The 21,486-nt window shown below is 41.8% G+C and overlaps 1 protein-coding gene across 1 annotated transcript in view; it reads left to right on the top strand.

Moving 5' to 3' along the window:
• The first annotated feature begins 11,452 nt into the window (after positions 1-11,452).
• Positions 11,453-21,486, top strand: part of acp6 (acid phosphatase 6, lysophosphatidic) — a 53,281-nt gene continuing 43,247 nt past the window's right edge. Inside the window, exon 1 of the mRNA XM_060929436.1 lies at positions 11,453-11,563. The gene's annotated coding sequence lies outside the window, so the exon portion shown is untranslated. The remainder of the gene's footprint in view (positions 11,564-21,486) is intronic.

Raw genomic sequence — 21,486 nt, forward strand, 5'->3', positions numbered from 1 at the left:
GCTGGGCTGTAGGCACCAACTTTTGCTTAAACATTGAAATCAGATTTCTGGGTCATTTTATGACTTCACATCTCAAGTATTATGTTTTCAATTAAATCTGATTTTCAAATGAAAAATATTAACTCATATCCATGGACATTTTGAAATCATCAGCGATGAACATAAACTCATAAGAATTGTACAAATAATTATTTTACAAAGTTAAACTAAATCAGAAATAAAAGTTAAACAAAAAAGCTTCCATGTCTTGCAAATGCAACTGATTTCTTATACTTCAATCTTTTTCTGATTGCTGCTCTCAGCAGGCACAGTTAAAAAAAAATTCCAGAAAACAAACAAATCTTGGAAAAATATTGGAAAAATAACCCAGCATTTTTAGAGTGTCTCATCTCATTATCTCTAGCCACTTTATCCTGTTCTACAGGGTCACAGGCAAGCTGAAGCCTATCCCAGCTGACTACGGGCGAAAGGCAGGGTACACCCTGGACAAGTCGCCAGGTCATCACAGGGCTGACACATAGACACAGACAACCATTCACACTCACATTCACACCTACGGTCAATTTAGAGTCACCAGTTAACCTAACCTGCATGTCTTTGGACTGTGGGGGAAACCGGAGCACTCGGAGGAAACCCACGCGGACACGGGGAGAACATGCAAACTCTGCACAGAAAGGCCCTCGCCAGCCACGGGGCTCGAACCCGGACCTTCTTGCTGTGAGGCGACAGCGCTAACCACTACACCACCGTGCTGCCCATTTTTAGAGTGTATATGCCTGAAACTCTTTGTTAGTACTACTTTGTTATATAAGGAGTGCCTTAAAATGCCATTAGGAGTAGACAATAATAGTAAAGATAGAGATCAGGAAGGAGAGGGAATCTGTATCAGAGTACCTTATTTGGTTTCACTGAAACTGCTGTATTGTATTAGAAGTAGGAATAAGACCAAGTAATTGAAGTTACAGAGGGTTTGTATGGGAAAGTAAATGAGAGGACAGATGGATTTGTAATGTATAAATCAAAGCGCTCCATCCTAATAATCTAAAATGACACTTCAGTCAGATCAAGACTGTGAAAAGGGACCTCAAACCCTTAGGGAATGGAGTGTTGTGCTACTGTGAATGTCAAAGAGACAAATTTGCTTGATCACAGGTTTTTGCTCCTTCAGGTCTCAAGCCATTAGTTTCCTAAAAAAATACTCATACCTTAACTGAACAGTACAATCAAACAATGAATAATCTAGTGCACATACAACCGCATTTCCAGAAAAGTTGGGACACTAAACTGTAAATAAAAGCATAATACAATAATTTGCATTATATTTCATTGAAAATAGTACAAAGACAACATATCAAATGTAGAAACAGAAAATTTTTAATGTTTTTTGAAAAATATATGCTCGTTTTGAATTTGATATCAGCAACACATTTCAAAAAAGTTGAGAAAGGGCCACGTTTACCACTGTGTTGCATCATCTCTACTTTTAACAACACTCTGTAAACGTTTGGGAACTGAGGAGACAAATTCCTGGAGTTTTGAAAGAGAAATGTTGTCCCATTCTTGCCTGATATACAATTTCAGTTACCCAATAGTTTGGGGTCTCCTTTGTTGTATTTTGCGCTTCATAATGCACCAAATGTTTTAAATGGGAGACAGGTTAGACTGCAGGCAAGCCAGTTTAGCACCTGGACTCTTTTAATACGGAGCCCTGCAGTTTTAATATGTGCAGAAAGCGGTTTGGCATTGTCTTGAAAGTAGGAAGACCTTCCCTGGAAAAGATTTTGTCTGGATAGCAGCATATTGCTCTGAAACGTGTATACAGTATATCATTCAGCATTAATGATGCCTTCCCAGATGTACAAGCGACCCATGTCATGTGCACTAGTGCACCCTCATACCATCACAGATGTTAGCTTTTGAACTGTGCACTGACAACAAGCTGGATGGTCCCTCTCCTCTTTAGCCTGGAGGACGTGGTGTCCATGATTTCTAAAAAGAATTTCTACTTTTGATTCATCAGACCTCAGGACAATTTTCCACTTCGCCTCAGTCCATCGTAAAAGAGTTCAGGCCCAGAGAAGGTGGCGGTGTTTCTGGAAATTGTTTATATCTGGTTTTAACTTGCATTTGTGGATGCAGTAATGAACTGTTTTCATAAACGATGGTTTTCTGAAGTGTTCCTGAGCCCATACAGTGATTTCCATGAGAGACACGTGTCTGCTTTTAATGCAGTGTCGCCTGAGGGCCTGAAGATCACAGGCATCCAATGTCAGTTTTCAGCCTTGTCTCTTGCGTACAGAGATTTCTCCAGATTCTCTGAATCTTTTAATGATATTATGTACCGTAGATGATGTGATTCCCAAATTCTTTGCAATTTTACATTGAGGAACGTTATTCTTAAATTGTTGCACTGTTTGCCCACACAGTCTTTCACAGAGCAGTGAACCCCTCCCCGTCTTTACTTCTGATGCTTTTTTTTATACCCAATCATGTTACTGACCTGTTGCCAATCAACCAAATTAGCTTTTTTTTTAGCATTACACAACTTTTTCATTCTTTTGTTGCCCCTGTCCCAACTTTTCCGAAACATGTTGCTGATCTCAAATTCAAAATGAGCATATATTTTTCAAAAAACAATCAAATTTCTCAGTTTCAACATTTGATATGTTGTTTTTGTCCTATTTGTAATGAAATATAGGGTTTCCATGATTTGCAAATCTTCACATTCTGTTTTTATTTATTTATTTATATGTTTTACACAGTGTCCCATCTTTTTTGGAATTGGGGTTGTATTAGATACTAGATCAGAAGTGTGCAATATTCAAGATGTTTACAGCACATTTGAATCAAGCGTTATATGCAAATAAACAAACATCTTTCATTGTGATTGACCAATTGACAATGACAAAGGAAACTATGTTCATCAGTCTGACAAATAGTGAATCAATTTCAACACTATATTAATCCTGGAAGCATTACATCCAAGGGTCAATTGAAAAACGAAAAAAAAAAAGCTACCGCTTCTCTCTGCATTTTAGCTGACTAGACATGCTTTTGGAAACCAGGGTTTAAGATCATTTGAAACACACTGGGTGTATGTGTAAAAGTTTAAATTTATGTCTGTATTAATGTGATTGTGTGCATAAAATGAGAGGATTTCACCAGTCGTATGTAAACCCAGATTGGGAATGACCTTGTATGATATGCCACAGTGAACACTACTGCAATGTAATCCAGAAGATAACTTATTGTTGTTGTTCATTTTTTTTATATGTTAAATCATTTGAAACATGGTGTGAGTGGCTGTTTACTGGTATATATTAATAAATCTAAATCTTCATTACTTTGCTTTTCAGATCGCACAATATTTCGAATTATTTAGTCATTCAGCGCATACCCACATTTCACAGTGATCTATTCTCTTTAAATAAAGGTTGTGTTTCAATCTACAATAAAACAATTTTGTCACTTGGATTCTTTGTCATGTGGATTTGTTTTGGTTTTTTTACAGAAAGGTACAAATTACGGCAATTTAGCATAACTAAAAATTACAAACATCTAGATGCCTTGTTAGCACAGCAGACCGACAAGACACAGTACAGATTTGCAAATATGATTTAAAAAAAGAAAGAAAGATGTAATTTAATGCTAGGACCAAGCGATAAGTTCAGGTTATGTTCTTTTTGCTTGTAAATACATACCTTTCTTTATACCAGAGTGCTGCTGATGCTTTTTTCTGATTGATGAGAAGGTGTTGATTCATTTTAGTGCCACTACAATTCACAGGATTTTATTAATGCACTCGTTCTAATACATTATCATTTCTCTAGTAATGAGTTACAAAGGCTTCTATTATTATTATTATTATTATTATTATTATTATGTAATTGTTGATATGGTGGACAATCATTTTTGGAAGGAGTCTGAAGTGTCAGAGCTAGGTAAGACTCAAAGATAAAGTTGTTCTTTTAAGTTTTCCAACAAGAAAAAGTCTTCAGGAGATACAGTTTTGCACTTCGCAGAGTTTCACTAACAACCTAGAGATTTTTTTTTGTCTCAATAACTTCAACAGCAAGAAAAAAAAGAAAGGCTGGTGAATAAATTACTGTTTATAGCTGTTAAAACTGGGCGGCACGGTGGTGTAGTGGTTAGCGCTGTCGCCTCACAGCAAGAAGGTCCTGGGTTCGAGCCCCGGGGCCGGCGAGGGCCTTTCTGTGCGGAGTTTGCATGTTCTCCCCGTGTCCGCGTGGGTTTCCTCCGGGTGCTCCGGTTTCCTCCACAGTCCAAAGACATGCAGGTTAGGTTAACTGGTGACTCTAAATTGACCGTAGGTGTGAATGTGAGTGTGAATGGTTGTCTGTGTCTATGTGTCAGCCCTGTGATGACCTGGCGACTTGTCCAGGGTGTACCCCGCCTTTCGCCCATAGTCAGCTGGGATAGGCTCCAGCTTGCCTGCGACCCTGTAGAAGGATAAAGCGGCTTGAGATAATGAGATGAGATGAATGAGCTGTTAAAACTTAAGTCTCATCTCATCTCATTATCTCTAGCCGCTTTATCCTGTTCTACAGGGTCGCAGGCAAGCTGGAGCCTATCCCAGCTGACTACGGGTGAAAGGCGGGGTACACCCTGGACAAGTTGCCAGGTCATCACAGGGCTGACACATAGACAACCATTCACACCTACGGTCAATTTAGAGTCACCAGTTAACCTAACCTGCATGTCTTTGGACTGTGGGGGAAACCGGAGCACCCGGAGGAAACCCACGGGAACACGGGGAGAACATGCAAACTCCACACAGAAAGGCCCTCGCCGGCCACGGGGCTCGAACCCGGACCTTCTTGCTGCGAGGCGACAGCGCTAACCACTACACCACCATGCCGAGCTGTGGTATAAGAGGAATAAAACACTTCAAAACTAGAGGCAAATAATTAACCCATCACACCACCCGATAGTTATTTCTTACTTATTTTTATAGTTGTAGCAACATTTATGTATGATATCCATGTCAAATTTCATATACACCTAAAGCCTTTTAAAGTCTCAGCTTATTATTCAATTATTCACGTTAAAACATGCAATTTGACTTATTGCATTCGAACATAACAGACTTCGCTAATTTTAAGTGACCAGACAGTGAGAAAATTTAGACACTGATCCTGATGTAATACTTAGTGCAAATATTTATTCAAAGATTATTTCGAAATCTAGAATTCTGTTATGTAGTGACATCCTGTGGTATGAATAAACGTCCTGTGGTGTGTATGTATGTACAGTTGTGGTCAGAAGTTTACATACAGTGACATGAATGTCATCTTTGATATGAATGTCATGGCAATATTTGGGCTTTCAGTAATTTCTTTGTACTGTTCTTTTTCTGTGGCAAAATGTACAGCATACATCTTTAATTAAAAAAAATAAACACTAGAATTGGTGCACAAGTTTTAATTTTCTTTGGGTTTTCTGAAATCAACACAGGGTCAAAATTATATATACAGGGTCAAAAATTTACATACGCTCACATACATTGTTAATTCAGAGGTGCTGAAACTTCCAAAATGTCTCTTATCTTGCCAAGGCCGAGGTCTCTTAACTTCCTGTTAGTGATCATGATTGACTACAGCTGGTAGCTTCTCTGTGCCTTCATAAAAAGGGTTTGTTTACAGCATCCGGGATATTGAGTAACATATTTTCCAATATCGTCACTCATGAGGATATCGATGACATCACTCCCAGTGTTTTCCTGCTGACTTGGCGTGTGTTGTCAAAATTAGATTAGATTAGATAGAACTTTATTGATCCCTTTGGGCGGGTTCCCTCAGGGAAATTAAAATTCCAGCAGCATCATTACAGGATAAACAGAGAATAGAAAATAGAGAAAACTTCTAGATAAATTAAATTAAGTATTTACATATACAAATATAAAAAAGAATAAGATATAGGGAGAAAAAAAAAGTCCAGCAGGAGAGATATTGCACATTATATTGCACATTTATATTGCACACTGTCCAGTATTGCTTTTTGTCAGGCTAGGCTACAGCTCCTTCCCATCCTCTGTCCTCCTGTTACACCCCCCCCCCAGAGAGGAGTTGTACAGTCTGATGGCATGAGGGACAAAGGAGTTTTTAAGTCTGTTTGTCCTGCACTTGGGAAGGAGCATTCTGTCACTGAACAGGCTCCTCTGGTTGCTGATGACGGTGTGCAGAGGGTGACTGGCATCGTCCATGATGTTCAATAGTTTGTCCATAGACCTCTTCTCTGCCACCGTCACCAGAGAGTCCAGCTTCATGCCGACCACAGAGCCGGCCCACCTGATCAGTTTGTCCAGCCTGGATGTGTCCTTCTTGGATGTGCTGCCCCCCAGCATACCACGGTGTAAAACAGGACACTGGCGACCACAGACTGATAGAACATCCACAGGAGTTTCCTGCAGATGTTAAAGGACTGCAGCCTCCTAAGGAAGTATAGCCTGCTCTGTCCCTTCCTGTATAAGTGTTTGGTGTTGCAAGTCCAGTCCAGCTTGCTGTCCAGCCACAGCCCGAGGTACTTGTAGGAATCCACAGCTTCCACCTCAACTCCCTCGATCAGAACTGGTCGTGACCTTGGTCTGGACCTCCCAAAGTCAATGACCAGCTCCTTGGGCTTCGAGGTGTTGAGCTGCAGATGGTTCCTGTTGCACCAAATGGCAAAGTCTCTCACCAGGCTCCTATACTCCTCCTCTCTGTCATCCCTGATACACCTCACGATGGCTGCATCATCGGTGAACTTCTGAATGTGACACAGCTCCGAGTTGTAGCAGAAGTCCGTGGTGTACAGGGTGAAGAGAAGAGGGGCCAGCACCGTGCCCTGGGGTGCTCCGGTGCTGCTAATCACAATGTCAGACGTTGGCAAACCAGTTCAAAATTAAAATTCTTTTGATTAACTTGCATATATAAAATATGGACACACATGTTTTACTGGGAAATGCACCACTCATATTTTTCATACGAGCTACATCCGGGACTTGGAGAACCAAAACCATGACATAAATCTCTATATGTCACTCATGAGGAACTCGAATTGTTTTGAGAACTTTGGGTACTTTTTGGTTGTGAATGTGTCTATATAATAAAAGGAAAATCACATGTTGTCTTGAAGATATGAACTCACGTTTTTCATATGAAATACATCATGGATCTGAGTGACATATTTAAATAATATTGGCTGGCGTTGAGTGGTATATCAGATATATTCTATTCAGCTAGCATGATATTGAATGAGTCGAAGACAAGTTATATCTGATATACCACAAAAAATGGCTGCCAATATAATAATAATAATTAGGGCGACACGATGGCGTAGTGGTTAGCACTGTCACTTCATAGCAAGAAGGTTCTGGGTTCGAGCCCAGCAGCTGGTGAGGGCCTTTCTGTGTGGAGTTTGCATGTTCTCCCCGTGTCTGCGTGGGTTTCCTCTGGGTGCTCTAGTTTCCCTCACAGTCCAAAGACATGCAGGTTAGGCTAATTGGTGGCTCTAAATTGACCGTAGGTGTGAATGTGAGTGTGAATGGTTGTTTGTCTCTATGTGTCAGCCCTGCGATGACCTGGCGACTTGTCCAGGGTGTACCCCGCCTCTCGCCCATAGTCAGTTGGGATAGGCTCCAGCTTGCCTGCGACCCTGCACAGGATAAGCAGTTACAGATAATGGATGGATAATAATAATAATAATAATTATTATTATTATTAATTATTACTACACATTCCTTTCAGGAGGCGGCACGGTGGTGTAGTGGTTAGCGCTGTCGCCTCACAGCAAGAAGGTCCTGGGTTCGAGCCCCGGGGCCGGCGAGGGCCTTTCTGTGTGGAGTTTGCATGTTCTCCCCGTGTCCGCGTGGGTTTCCTCCGGGTGCTCCGGTTTCCCCCACAGTCCAAAGACATGCAGGTTAGGTTAACTGGTGACTCTAAATTGACCGTAGGTGTGAATGTGAGTGCGAATGGTTGTCTGTGTCTATGTGTCAGCCCTGTGATGACCTGGCGACTTGTCCAGGGTGTACCCCGCCTTTCGCCCATAGTCAGCTGGGATAGGCTCCAGCTTGCCTGCGACCCTGTAGAAGGATAAAGCGGCTAGAGATAATGAGATGAGATGAGATGAGATTCCTTTCAGGTGTTCAACGCGTCTTTCTCTTTCAAAATTTTCTCAAAATCTTCCGTATTTAATGACGCAAACCTGGTAGCCATGTTTGTTTACAAACTGTCACAGTCAGTTGTTAGCGCAGAAGTTTTACATCTCCGACATGTGACGTCATGTCTTGACAACCATGCAATATCAAACCATATTCAACGCTCGTCCTCCATTGGGTAGAGTGACATAATATGCATAGGATAAGCGATGTGCTCACAATATTGCATGCCATCAAACCAAATTAATGAAACCCACTAGAAAGGAATAGAACACGTTTTTATTCCATCAAAAAAAGTCCTGTGTATATATATATATATATATATATATATATAATATTACACACACATACATGGTGTAATACCATATAGAGTGGTGGTGGCTACAGTTATCGACAGTCCATAATTATCGAATTCTTTTCTGATTTACCAATAAACACAATTTTACAAAGGTGAGTTTCAGTTACAACAGTTATTATTTTTTTAAAGATATTTTTTGGGCTTTTTTTCACCTTTATTGGATAGGACAGTGTAGAGACAGGAAATGAGCGGGAGAGAGAGACGGGGAGGGATCGGGAAATGACTTCGGGTCGGAATCGAACCTGGGTCCCCGGATTTATGGTATGGTGCCTAAGCCACCTGAGCCACAACACCCCCACAACAGTTATTATTAGTTAATTAATCAACCAGAAGACCTCCCTCCCCCCCTCGCACTTTGATCTTGTCATCCGATTACACAGCTCGTTACCTAAGATGGAATTTTTTTAGCACAATCAGCAATTTGAGAAAAACCTGGACATTATCATCGCAGGTAAGCATGGTGGAAAGATCATGAACATGTTTTTACTTATCAACTCACTGATATTTCATGATCTTCTTGTCAAAACCTACTTTGTTTCTTACTCTTTCAACTGACCGTCACCATTTTGTATCTAAACGCGCATTTGAGAAGTCATGCGAGGTTTTGTATAGTGATCACTTTCACCTTTGTCCACCATTATTGATACCCTGTGGAATTAAGTGACATTTACAACTGTTATGGATCGATCTTTGTGTAACATTGTTGAAGTAGATGCCTGGTACCACATTTCTTGTGTGTCCAATCCAGCCGCCTTTGCTGGCCTGACTCAAGACGAGGCTGAAAATGTAGAATTTATATGTGATCAGTGAGACAAAGTTTCTCATTATTTTCCAAACTGAGAATGTAAATGACATTTATTGGTAAACTACAAAACTAGAAACTAATGCAAACAACAACAACAACGAATGCTTAGCAAAATGCGATCTACGAAAATACTTAGAAAGTGAGTAGAAAGTGGAACAGAAAGATTTTCTGACACAGGTTAAACATTATCAGTTCATTTGTTTACGAACATTAGAATTACTTCCTCATGTACGTAAGCACCGACATCGATATATTTATATAAAAGATATTTTGTACTAAATATAAGTCTATGTAAAACAAATTTTAAATAAAAACTGTGTTTTGTTAACTTAATACCACATACCATTTTTAAAAAATAAATAACCATCTGGATGTCGATAACTGTGGACAAAGTTGTCAATAATTGTGGAACAGTGTCACGTGATCTGATACGCTAAGCAGGGCTTTGAACCAGAATTTTTTTCCTATTGGTTCGTTCTGAACAGAAACGGAATTTTAACGTTTCCGGTTTTGGGTTCCACCATTAAATAGACGTTCCCGAACCGGTTAGAACAAAAAAATTTCGTTCCCGGAACGGTTAATTACGTTCCCTGTCAGCTGTTTAACAAATGGCTATAAAATTATGTCTCTGTCTCATCCAGCTTAAGCCAAATTCTATTACAACCTTCATTAAATAAGACAAGAAATAATTCAAAACAATTATTATTTCAAATGTTGGCGATTTGGATTCTCAGTATGTCTTCCCATCTACACAAACAGAAAAAGTGCCAAAAATGAAAGATAATTTGTTTAGTGTGTTACCAAAGGCTAGTCAGGCCCTATGCATTGATAGGCTAACAGAGGTTAACGTCATTTAATGTTCGCGAGCCTCTCATTAACATGGACAAATATATTGATATCGTGTTTGAAATTGACATTTTTGAATAACGATAGACTGCAATATTTACCTCTTATTTAAGATGTGGAGACGTGATAGTAGTCCACCCTCCCGCTCTCTCCATTCAGTCAGCGAACGTCACACAGGAAGTGAACCCCAGCGGGTCATAGAAACTTGCGCAGGAGAAGAATGACTTTTTTATTTGTAGGCTACGGAAACTTTGAGGAACGAAATAAAAACCGGTATTAACCGGTTACCATTATTTTTAATAAGCGTTTCTGTTCCGGAGCATAAAAAATAATAAAGTTTCTGGTTTCGTTTCTGTTCCATGTGAAATAGAAAAAGTTCCCGGTTTTCGTTTTCGTTCCTTGAACCGGTTCAAAGCCCTGACGCTAAGTAATCAGGAATCAACTCATTTTTTTTCCAGTGAAAGCTTGAGTAATTATTGCACAATTTACGTCTTGAAAGTCTTTTCTACTTTTGCAATGGCCAAAAGATCATTAAGGTGTCGATAATTGGGCGGCACGGTGATGTAGTGGTTAGCACGGTCGCCTCACAACAAGAAGGTTCCGGGTTTGAACCCAGCAGCCGGGGACGGCCTTTCTGTGTGGAGTTTGCATGTTCTCCCCGTGTCTGCGTGGGTTTCCTCCGGGTGCTCCGGTTTCCCCCACAATCTAAAGACATGCAGTTAGGTTGACGTGGGTTGGCCTTGGGCTGAGGTGCCCTTGAGCGAGGTACCTGACCCCTGACTGCTCCCCGGGTGCTCTGGTGTGGCTGCCCACTGCTCCGAGTGTGTGTGCACGCGCATGTGTTCACTGCTTCAGATGGGTTAAATGCAGAGGATGAATTTCACTGTGCTTGAAAGTGTGCATGTGACAAATAAAGGCTTCTTCTTAATTGTAGCCGCCGCTCTACTGAGCTGAACAAAATTTTTGCTTCCTGTTTGCAACATCTTCACTGTTATTGCATCATTTAAAAGTAGAATCATCATTTTAATTAAGTCACTAGTCATTATAAACACTCTTATCTAAATAGTTCTTCCACTCAGGGGGATGGGAACAGAAACCACCTCGCCTGACCATTACTGAATGCTGGGATTTTCGGGGTAAACCACGCACCTGTATTTTATTGCTCCTATACGGTGATATTTACGGTAATGCATAAAACCCGTGAAAGTGGGGCTCTGTTGCACTGTTTTTTGGGAATTGTAGTTTGTTACTCGCTCCACATAAGAATACCACGGCATATAAAACTACAAAGCCCAGAAGACTCCTCTCTCTAAGCCGGCGAAGACGTTTTCAAAATACCAAAAGTTTGCCAACAGGAATGAATGCAACGTTCTTTATCTAATCGTGGACCAGTGAACTAGTGAGTACAACGATTAGGTTAATCATTTTAAATCAAGTTTGTGTTCCCAAACATGTATTTGTGTGATCACGGTTAAGTAGTGTGTGCAGTCATGAGCAGCTAACGGCAGAGTAATGCAGGGCTATGATGCGGTATGATAACCCGCTGGGTGAATAACTTCAGCTCGCTTGACAGATAAATAGCTTCTAAATTAAACATGATGTCGTAACGCTTTATAACTCTCTCTCTAACAAATTTACATACAAGTGAAACAATAACTGATGCCCCTTTTTTTCTCCGAGTCTTTATTCTGAAGAGTCTGATGCTAGTTAGATAACAACCTGCCGGATTTTGTATCAATTACTGACATCCGGTGTCGCAAAAACGAGTCGACTCTTTGAGCTGACTCACATGTCTAAAGATCCCTAATACAGCTATGGGGGAAATAATAATAATAATAAACCACTTTTACTCATGTTTCTCTAAGTGCATCAAGTGAAATTCAACACCGGAGTTGTTTGGCACAGCATTACGATTTAGAGCCAGTTCTAGAAAAGCAGGTTAATAATATTAATGAAGAAGAGATGCACTGCACACATGGAGAACAAATATGTAGCACGTGGAGTCATCCACATTTTAATAACAAACAGTACAAGTTATGTTCATTTGTTTTTGGGGTTTTTTCTATTCTTTTGTCAACGGCTTAAGGTTTTATTGAGCGGTCTAAGCAAAAAAAATAACCAGAGGTGGACAAAGTACCCAACTTCATTACTTAAAGTCAAATTACAGATCCCACTAGTCAAATGTTACTCAGATACAAGTTGTCCAGTCAAATTTTTACTTAAGTACTGAAGTACTTGCTTTTAAAAATACTTAAGTATTAAAAGTACATTTTCTGTCAACACATTGTTGTATTATTGCCACAACGCTTAGAAAACCTAATGCCTCTGAAGCAACCGACTGGATTCACAAAATGAACGCATGCTGTGCATCATGGTGGTTTAACGTTAAAGTGCATATCCTGGACCAAATTCCTCTCATCTCATTATCTCTAGCCGCGTTATCCTGTTCTACAGGGTCGCAGGCAAGCTGGAGCCTATCCCAGCTGACTACGGGTGAAAGGCAGGGTACACCCTGGACAAGTCGCCAGGTCATCACAGGGCTGACACATAGACACAGACAACCATTCACACTCACATTCACACCTACGCTCAATTTAGAGTCACCAGTTAACCTAATCTGCATGTCTTTGGACTGTGGGGGAAACCGGAGCACCCGGAGGAAACCCACGCGGACACGGGGAGAACATGCAAACTCCACACAGAAAGGCCCTCGCCGGCCACGGGGCTCGAACACGGACCTTCTTGCTGTGAGGCGACAGCGCTAACCACTACACCACCGTGCCGCCCCCCCCGGACCAAATTTGTTTTTGTTTTTAAATATATAAATATAAATATATATATATATATATATATATATATATATATATATATATATACACACACACACACACACACACACACACACACACAGGTGCTGGTCATATAATTAGAATATTATTAAAAAGTTTATTTCAGTAATTCCATTCAAAAAGTGAAACTTGTATATTATATTCATTCATTACACACAGACTGATATTTCAGATGTTTCTTTTAATTTTGATGATTATGACTGACAACTAATGAAAATCCCAAATTCAGTATCTCAGAAAATTAGAATATTACTTAAGACCAATACAAAAAAAGGATTTTTAGAAATGTTGGCCAACTGAAAAGTATGAACATGTACAGCACTCAATACTTAGTTGGGGCTCCTTTTGCCTGAATTACTGCAGCAGTGCGGCGTGGCATGGAGTCGATCAGTCTGTGGCACTGCTCAGGTGTTATGAGAGCCCAGGTTGCTCTGATGGTGGCCTTCAGCTCTTCTGCATTGTTGGGTCTGGCATATCGCATCTTCCTCTTCACAATACCTCATAGATTTTCTATGGGGTTAAGGTCAGGCGAGTTTGCTGGCCAATCAAGAACAGGGATACCATGGTCCTTAAACCAGGTACTGGTAGCTTTGGCACTGTGTGCAGGTGCCAAGTCCTGTTGGAAAATGAAATCTGCATCTCCATAAAGTTGGTCAGCAGCAGGAAGCATGAAGTGCTCTAAAACTTCCTGGTAGACGGCTGCGTTGACTTTGGACCTCAGAAAACACAGTGGACCAACACCAGCAGATGACATGGCACCCCAAACCATCACTGACTGTGGAAACTTTACACTGGACCTCAAGCAACATGGATTCTGTGCCTCTCCTCTCTTCCTCCAGACTCTGGGACCTTGATTTCCAAAGGAACTGCAAAATTTACTTTCATCAGAGAACATAACTTTGGACCACTCAGCAGCAGTCCAGTCCTTTTTGTCTTTAGCCCAGGCGAGACGCTTCTGACGCTGTCTCTTGTTCAAGAGTGGCTTGACACAAGGAACGCGACAGCTGAAACCCATGTCTTGCATACGTCTGTGCGTGGTGGTTCTTGAAGCACTGACTCCAGCTGCAGTCCACTCTTTGTGAATCTCCCCCACATTTTTGAATGGGTTTTGTTTCACAATCCTCTCCGGGGTGCGGTTATCCCTATTGCTTGTACACTTTTTTCTACCACATCTTTTCCTTCCCTTCGCCTCTCTATTAATGTGCTTGGACACAGAGCTCTGTGAACAGCCAGCCTCTTTAGCAGTGATCTTTTGTGTCTTGCCCTCCTTGTGCAAGGTGTCAATGGCCGTCTTTTGGACAACTGTCAAGTCAGCAGTCTTCCCCATGATTGTGTCGCCTACAGAACGAGACTGAGAGACCATTTAAAGGCCTTTGCAGGTGTTTTGAGTTAATTAGCTGATTAGAGTGCGGCACGGTGGTGTAGTGGTTAGCGCTGTCGCCTCACAGCAAGAAGGTCCTGGGTTCGAGCCCCGGGGCCGGCGAGGGCCTTTCTGTGTGGAGTTTGCATGTTCTCCCCGTGTCCGCGTGGGTTTCCTCCGGGTGCTCCGGTTTCCCCCACAGTCCAAAGACATGCAGGTTAGGTTAACTGGTGACTCTAAATTGACCGTAGGTGTGAATGTGAGTGTGAATGGTTGTCTGTGTCTATGTGTCAGCCCTGTGATGACCTGGCGACTTGTCCAGGGTGTACCCCGCCTTTCGCCCGTAGTCAGCTGGGATAGGCTCCAGCTTGCCTGCGACCCTGTAGAAGGATAAAGCGGCTAGAGATAATGAGATGAATGAGTGCGGCACCAGGTGTCTTCAATATTGAACCTTTTCACAATATTCTAATTTTCTGAGATACTGAATTTGGGGCTTTCATTAGTTGTCAGTTATAATCATCAAAATTAAAAGAAATAAACACTTGAAATATATCAGTCTGTGTGGAATGAATGAATGAATGAATGAATGAATATAATATACAAGTTTCACTTTTTGAATGGAATTACTGAAATAAATCAAATTTTTCATGATATTCTAATTATATGACCAGCACCTGTATGTATGAAAGCATGTCCCTTTACACACACATCCAGAAGGGTAATTTTGCACAAGACCATCTGTCTACAGCAGAAAAAAATAAAATAAAATGCATCTGGAAAAATCCCAAGGGAGTCTGGAGCCAGATTCGTGACGTCACCTGCGGAAGCGCCAGCAGGCTGCGTGAGCTTGCACAGTTTCAGTGCACAGCCTGTGTAGACCAAGTTTAGCAGCTAGCGATTTTGCATTGAAATATGGGATTGTCACCTGAGCGCAATGTTACCTCACCTTTGGATGAAGAATGTAATGTTGCTACACCCTCCGACGATACATCTGTTAACCATTTTAATAATTACGTGATAATGTTGAAGAAATTTGCAGAAAACCACCAGGTCGTTTCCTCATAAACAAACCAGCGCTGATGTAGGATTCAGAGGGAGGCGTCCCGCACGCGACGTCATGAAAATCAGTGTTTCTTGGGAAATCCAAATGCCAAGTTTTTTCAGAGGCGGACCAGTTCGCCTCAAATGGCTTGATTTCAACTGAATTTTTCTGGTATTGCACAAGGTAAAAAAAACTGCACAAAATGTGACAGATATTTGACCAAAGCTTAATATAAAATAGGAGAATTACTAGAGATGCACCGATACCACATTTGTGAAAACCGATACGAGTATGAGTACTATCATTTCAGTACTTGCCGATACCGAGTACTACCGATACCGATACTGTTGATGTTATTAAAATATAATTTTTCAAAAATTGCAGCATTTGAATATTTAATAGGCCTACTTTATCTATTTCCCGTGAATGTTGTTTTCTAACTGGAGTGATCATGCACACGGGTTCACATTGACAATCTCCGCTGCTCCAGAAGCGCAGAGTAGCCTTGAGTCCACGTCACACAGCCAGACAGCGCCTCTTCACGGTAGCGCTCATCTTTTGCAACATTGTTACAATAATGTTGCAAAACCTAAGCGCTGCTGCGCTAGGCCTACTAGGCCTACATAACAATCTTGCAAAAGAAGCGCTACCGTGAAATGAAGAGGCGCTGTCTGCTGGCAGTGTAACGTGGACTACAAGGCTATCTGCGCTTCCGTGTGCAACCTCTCTCGATTGTCGCGCAACATTCACTCCCAGAAAACTACACTCATTGCAAACAGCCTACACAAAGAATTAAATATTTAGCTGCTGCAATTTCTGAAAAAGGCTGCTATTTATTTGGATTAGATTACAATGTCCAACTTTCGAAGTTAAGAAAGACTTGCACTCTTGCAACATGTAAGACCGATTGCTGATGAAGGGAGGAGAGAGCAGTGAGTTACCACATGCAGCGTGATCATTTCACTCCGCTGGTCACTTACCCCCTCTATCATCGGCCTTCCGCAACATTGCGGTCTTGGTTGACTTAAGGGTTGTTCTGGTGGTGCGCTTAAACTACTCCAATTACATTTAGCAACAAGACAAGGGCGTGAAAGGGAGGAGCAGTGACCATCGCAACATCACAGAGAGCGCACAAGATAACAGTGGCGGCCGGCGACGATGTATTATTTAATTTCCATCGCCAGTAATGCAGACTAAAATATGCCCCCCCCCCTCCTCTCATGTGCGCACATCCTGCTGTGTGCTGCAGGAGAGTTGAATGCCTCGACTCGAGCACGCTCTTGTTCAGTCGCAGAACTTGTTAGGCAGACGCTGTTGCTGTCCATTCGCAACATCGCGTCCCGTGCTCGTGGAGCTCCATACCTGTAGATGGGACGTCAATTTCCTTGGTCTTAGCGTTGCCCTCAACTGAAACAAGTTGGAAAACTCAATCAGCCATTTCTTAAAGCTCTCACTCTTCACTCTTAAACTCTCCCGGTTGGACTCGTACTTAAAAACTCTGCCGGTTGGATTCACCTATACAAAAATCCGATTTTCATTTGTTTGTTAGTGAGTAGCCTGTCCTACAAAACCCTTACCTAGGCGAATAGCCAACATTAAAAAAGGACAACGTTGGGGATCTTAGCGTAGGCCTATCTGCGTATGGCAGCGAAAGGGAGTGGAGTGTGGAGAGATGTTTAAAATGACAGTGTTGGGGAAAGATGTTGTGACGGCACTGTTTCATGACTATGCAAACACATCTTCGTCATGGAAAAATGGGTTGTTGTCGAACAATTTTTTTTGTCTTCTGACGAAATTAGCCTACGCTCAATGCTTGAGATTTACAATTTTTTTCCTGGGAGAGGCTTTTTTTCCTCAAACGGAGGCTGGCAAAAGACACTTCACGGAACACTATCGGCGCATGGTATAGCCTATCATATTATGCTCAAGCCTGAGCTCAACAATGCTTCAGTTTTTTTTTCTCTCTCTCGAATGGAACAAAAAGCGCTGCGGGGAACATTGGTATCGGCGCATGGGATCGGCACTGGTATCGGTTCATGGTATCGGCAACTGTTTTTGACAAGTACGAGTATGAGTATATTAGTGGAGTATCGGGGCCGATGCCGATGCCAGTATCGGTGCATGCTTAAGAATTACATTGATCTTGCTCCTGAATTTACCCGTGATATGCATTTTAAGCTAGCTAGTCAGTGAAGCTCCACCTGACACGCTAGCAAACTCTCTTTTCAAACTCAAAATCATATTGGGTAGCTAATGCTACTATAAAAGCGAGATTTCTACATTCTGTTTATTTGGCAAGATTATGCTAAAATATTTCTGAAAGGACTTCAGATAAGGCGGCACGGTGGTGTAGTGGTTAGCGCTGTCGCCTCACAGCAAGAAGGTCTGGCTTCGAGCCTCATGCCCAGCGAGGGTCTTTCTGTGCGGAGTTTGCATGTTCTCCCCGTGTCCGCGTGGGTTTCCTCCGGGTGCTCCGGTTTCCCCCACAGTCCAAAGACATGCAGGTTAGGTTAACTGGTGACTCTAAATTGACCGTAGGTGTGAATGTGAGTGTGAATGGGTGTCTGTGTCAGCCCTGTGATGACCTGGCGACTTGTCCAGGGTGTACCCCGCCTTTCGCCCGTAGTCAGCTGGGATAGGCTCCAGCTTGCCTGCGACCCTGTAGAACAGGATAAAGCGGCTACAGATAATGAGATGAGATGAGACTTCAGATAAATGTTATTTACCACCTGGGAGGTCCATATCGTGAAATATTGTGACCGAGGTCTTGAAAGTACTGAGTGAGGCCCTCTGGGCCGAGGTCAGTATTCAAGGCCGAGGTCACGGTATTTCACCATACGGACCAACCTTAAAGGAACAGTCCACCGTACTTTCATAATGAAATATGCTGTTATCTGAATTGAGACGAGCTGCTCCGTACCTATCCGAGCTTTGCGCGACCTCCCAGTCAGTCAGGCGCAGTCAGACGCGCTGTCACTCCTGTTAGCAATGTAGCTAGGCTCAGTATGGCCAATGGTATTTTTTGGGGCTGTAGTTAGATGCGACCAAACTCTTCCGCGTTTTTCCTGTTTACATAGGTTTATATGACCAGTGATATGAAACAAATTCAGTTACACAAATTGAAACGTAGCGATTTTCTATGCTATGGAAAGTCCGCACTATAATGACAGGCGTACTAACACCTGCTGCGCGCTTCAGCAGCGCATTGATACGGAGCTCAGATATCAATGTGCTGCCGAAGCACGCAGAAGGTGTTAGTACGCCTGTCATTATAGTGCGGACTTTCCATAGCATAGAAAATCGCTACGTTTCAATTTGTGTAACTGAATTTGTTTCATATCACTGGTCATATAAACCTATGTAAACAGGAAAAACGCGGAAGAGTTTGGTCGCATCTAACTACAGCCCCAAAAAATACCATTGGCCATACTGAGCCTAGCTACATTGCTAACAGGAGTGACAGCGCGTCTGACTGCGTCTGACTGACTGGGAGGTCGCGCAAAGCTCGGATAGGTACGGAGCAGCTCGTCTCAACTCAGATAAGAGCATATTTCATTATGGAAGTACGGTGGACTGTTCCTTTAAGCTGGTAAATAATATATTTTTTTCTTTACCAAATTCTAAGAGAAAATGAGGGCACCCGAAAGGGAAAACTGAGGCGAGCCGCCATTTTTGAATCCTCATTCACGGCTGTAATGCAAATGGCTTCCTCCTCGGCATACAAGTGCACTTCCATGGCATGAAAAAAACTACATTTTGCCACCTATGTAGTCCCCTATTTATACAAATAGGAGTCATTCAGGATTCAGCCATGTTTTTGCTTGGTGTTAGCAAGTTAGAGGTTTTTAGTTTTCTCCTGAAATGTTTTATTTTACTTCTTCTTCCTCAGGGTAGTAAAACTCGCTTTCGCTGTGAACACTGTCGTTATCGCTATCCATGATGTAAAATTAATGCTGTTCTTCTGAGAAATGCTGGCAAAAATTTATAAGATTTTTGATAATCTTATAAAAAAAATCTTATAAAAAAAAAGATAAATGTTGACAAAAATTGCTACTTTGTTTGTTGTTGTGAAGGAGCGAGTTGCCAGAGGTCTGTAACCGGGGTCCGTAACTGGGGTCCGTACTATAGGATACGGACCTGCTCGCCAGCCAATCAGAGCACAGGATTTGGACCGTGAAAAAAAGAAGTTAACATTATTCATCTTGGCGTAACTCTGTTTTTACATGCTAACTAACAGTGTCCAAGTTAACTAGCTGTGTGTTAACGTTAGCCGTGGACAAGGCGATGGCAACTTGGCGGGAAAATCCATAGAAAGTCATTTGACGACCCAGACTGCACAGCTATTGCAACGTTATCGCTAGCTCTAAAAGCACAGACAACTTCATTACAAGCTTTCTCTTGGAATAAAACATTTACGTCCCTCAGTATGCTTCCACAGGTTGGATGGCGAGTTTTTGTAGGCCGTGATGTGGTTTGTTTTCGGCAAACATTTAAAATGAAACGAATCTTTAATCCTTTCAGAAAACTGAAACATGGGTTCTAGCTATAGCCATGAGTGTGTACATTCCCCAGAAGAACCGCCTCCTTCCATTCTGTCATTAACTGATCGTGTTCAAATAACGCTGCTGAGAAATCATTGAACTTGATTTTATACAGTCTATTGATGTTATGTGACCCTAGTGATTACTGATACAGGCTTTCGTCTAAACGGGGGAACAGGGGCGCTGCGCCCTCTTACTCTCGGCGTGCGCCCCCTTACCAACTCCGTGAAAACATCCCAGCAACACTACGTGACAATGTGTCTGATCATCAAATACGTTATAATTGCTCCAAAAATATTCCAGTCATAGTAGATACACCGCCAGACGGTGCAAAAACAATCCGAATTGGTGTTTTCCAGACTGAGGCGCCATGTTGTTTAGTTGTTTACTTGTCGCGGCTGCTCTCGCGAGATTTGACATGGGTTACATACAAGGTCAGCTGACTTGTAGAGCGAGATTTCTCGAGACTGAATGATCTTTCACCCACCGGTGCAGGAGTTTGACAGAAGTAGTTCGCGAGTTGTTTTTGTTGACACTTGGGCATTTAAAGATGTCATCCCGCGGCACGAAGCGGAAGAAAGCCAAAGACTGTCCGAGGCAGAAGAAGATTACTTCTTTCTTTTTCAATGTTGACAGACAATTTGTTACAATTTCCCTCTCAGATAGCCTCAGAATGTCCCATTGGAGCATTTTTCAAAGCCTTTGCACGGCGGGGGGGACAACCGGCACCATCTCCCCCCCCCGCTTCGCTCCCTCGCCATGGTGAGCGCCCTCATACTAAATTTTTCTAGAAAAACCCTGACTGATAGACTGTCTCAGTGTCACCTGAGGAAAAAAACAATCATGTTTTAGAAAAGAAAAGGAAAAAAAATCCACTTTCAAAGCTGCTTCATAGTAACGAGGACCTTGATAGAAATGTAGTGGAGTGAAAAGTACCATATTCGTCTTTCAAAAGTACCAAAGTTAGTCATAAGTTTCCAAAAAAAAATACTCAAAAAGTGTACTTAAGTACAGTACTCAAGTAAATATACTTCGTTACTGTCCACCTCTGAAAATAGGTAAAGAACTTGATCGAGCTTGACAAAAACTTGCAACGAATCATTTGGCAGTCGAAAGAGTTGGCTTTGTTGGTGAGCTGAACGGATTGCTCTGACTTACAGTACCAGTCAAAAGTTTGAACACGCCTCCTAATTCAATGTGTATTTTTTTCCTTATTTTTATGAATTAAGTCACTTCATGTCTTAAAGTAATGACGGATGTCATTTCTCTTTATTTAGGTGAGCAGTTCTTGACATTTATATGGATTGCTACAGTTGTGGAATAGGGCTATTTACTGTATTATTTAATATTTGATCTCAAACACATGAAGAAGGCTAGAAATTGCATGAATGAACTTTTGATGAGGCACCTGTTAATTGAAAAGCATTCCAGGTGACGACCTCATGAAGCTGGTTAAGATGATGCCAATAGTGTGTAAAGCGTCAAGGTAAATACTGGTGGCTTTGACGAATCTAAAATTTGAAACTTTTT

This window comes from Neoarius graeffei, chromosome 9, assembly GCF_027579695.1.
Source record: "Neoarius graeffei isolate fNeoGra1 chromosome 9, fNeoGra1.pri, whole genome shotgun sequence".
Taxonomy (NCBI): domain Eukaryota; kingdom Metazoa; phylum Chordata; class Actinopteri; order Siluriformes; family Ariidae; genus Neoarius; species Neoarius graeffei.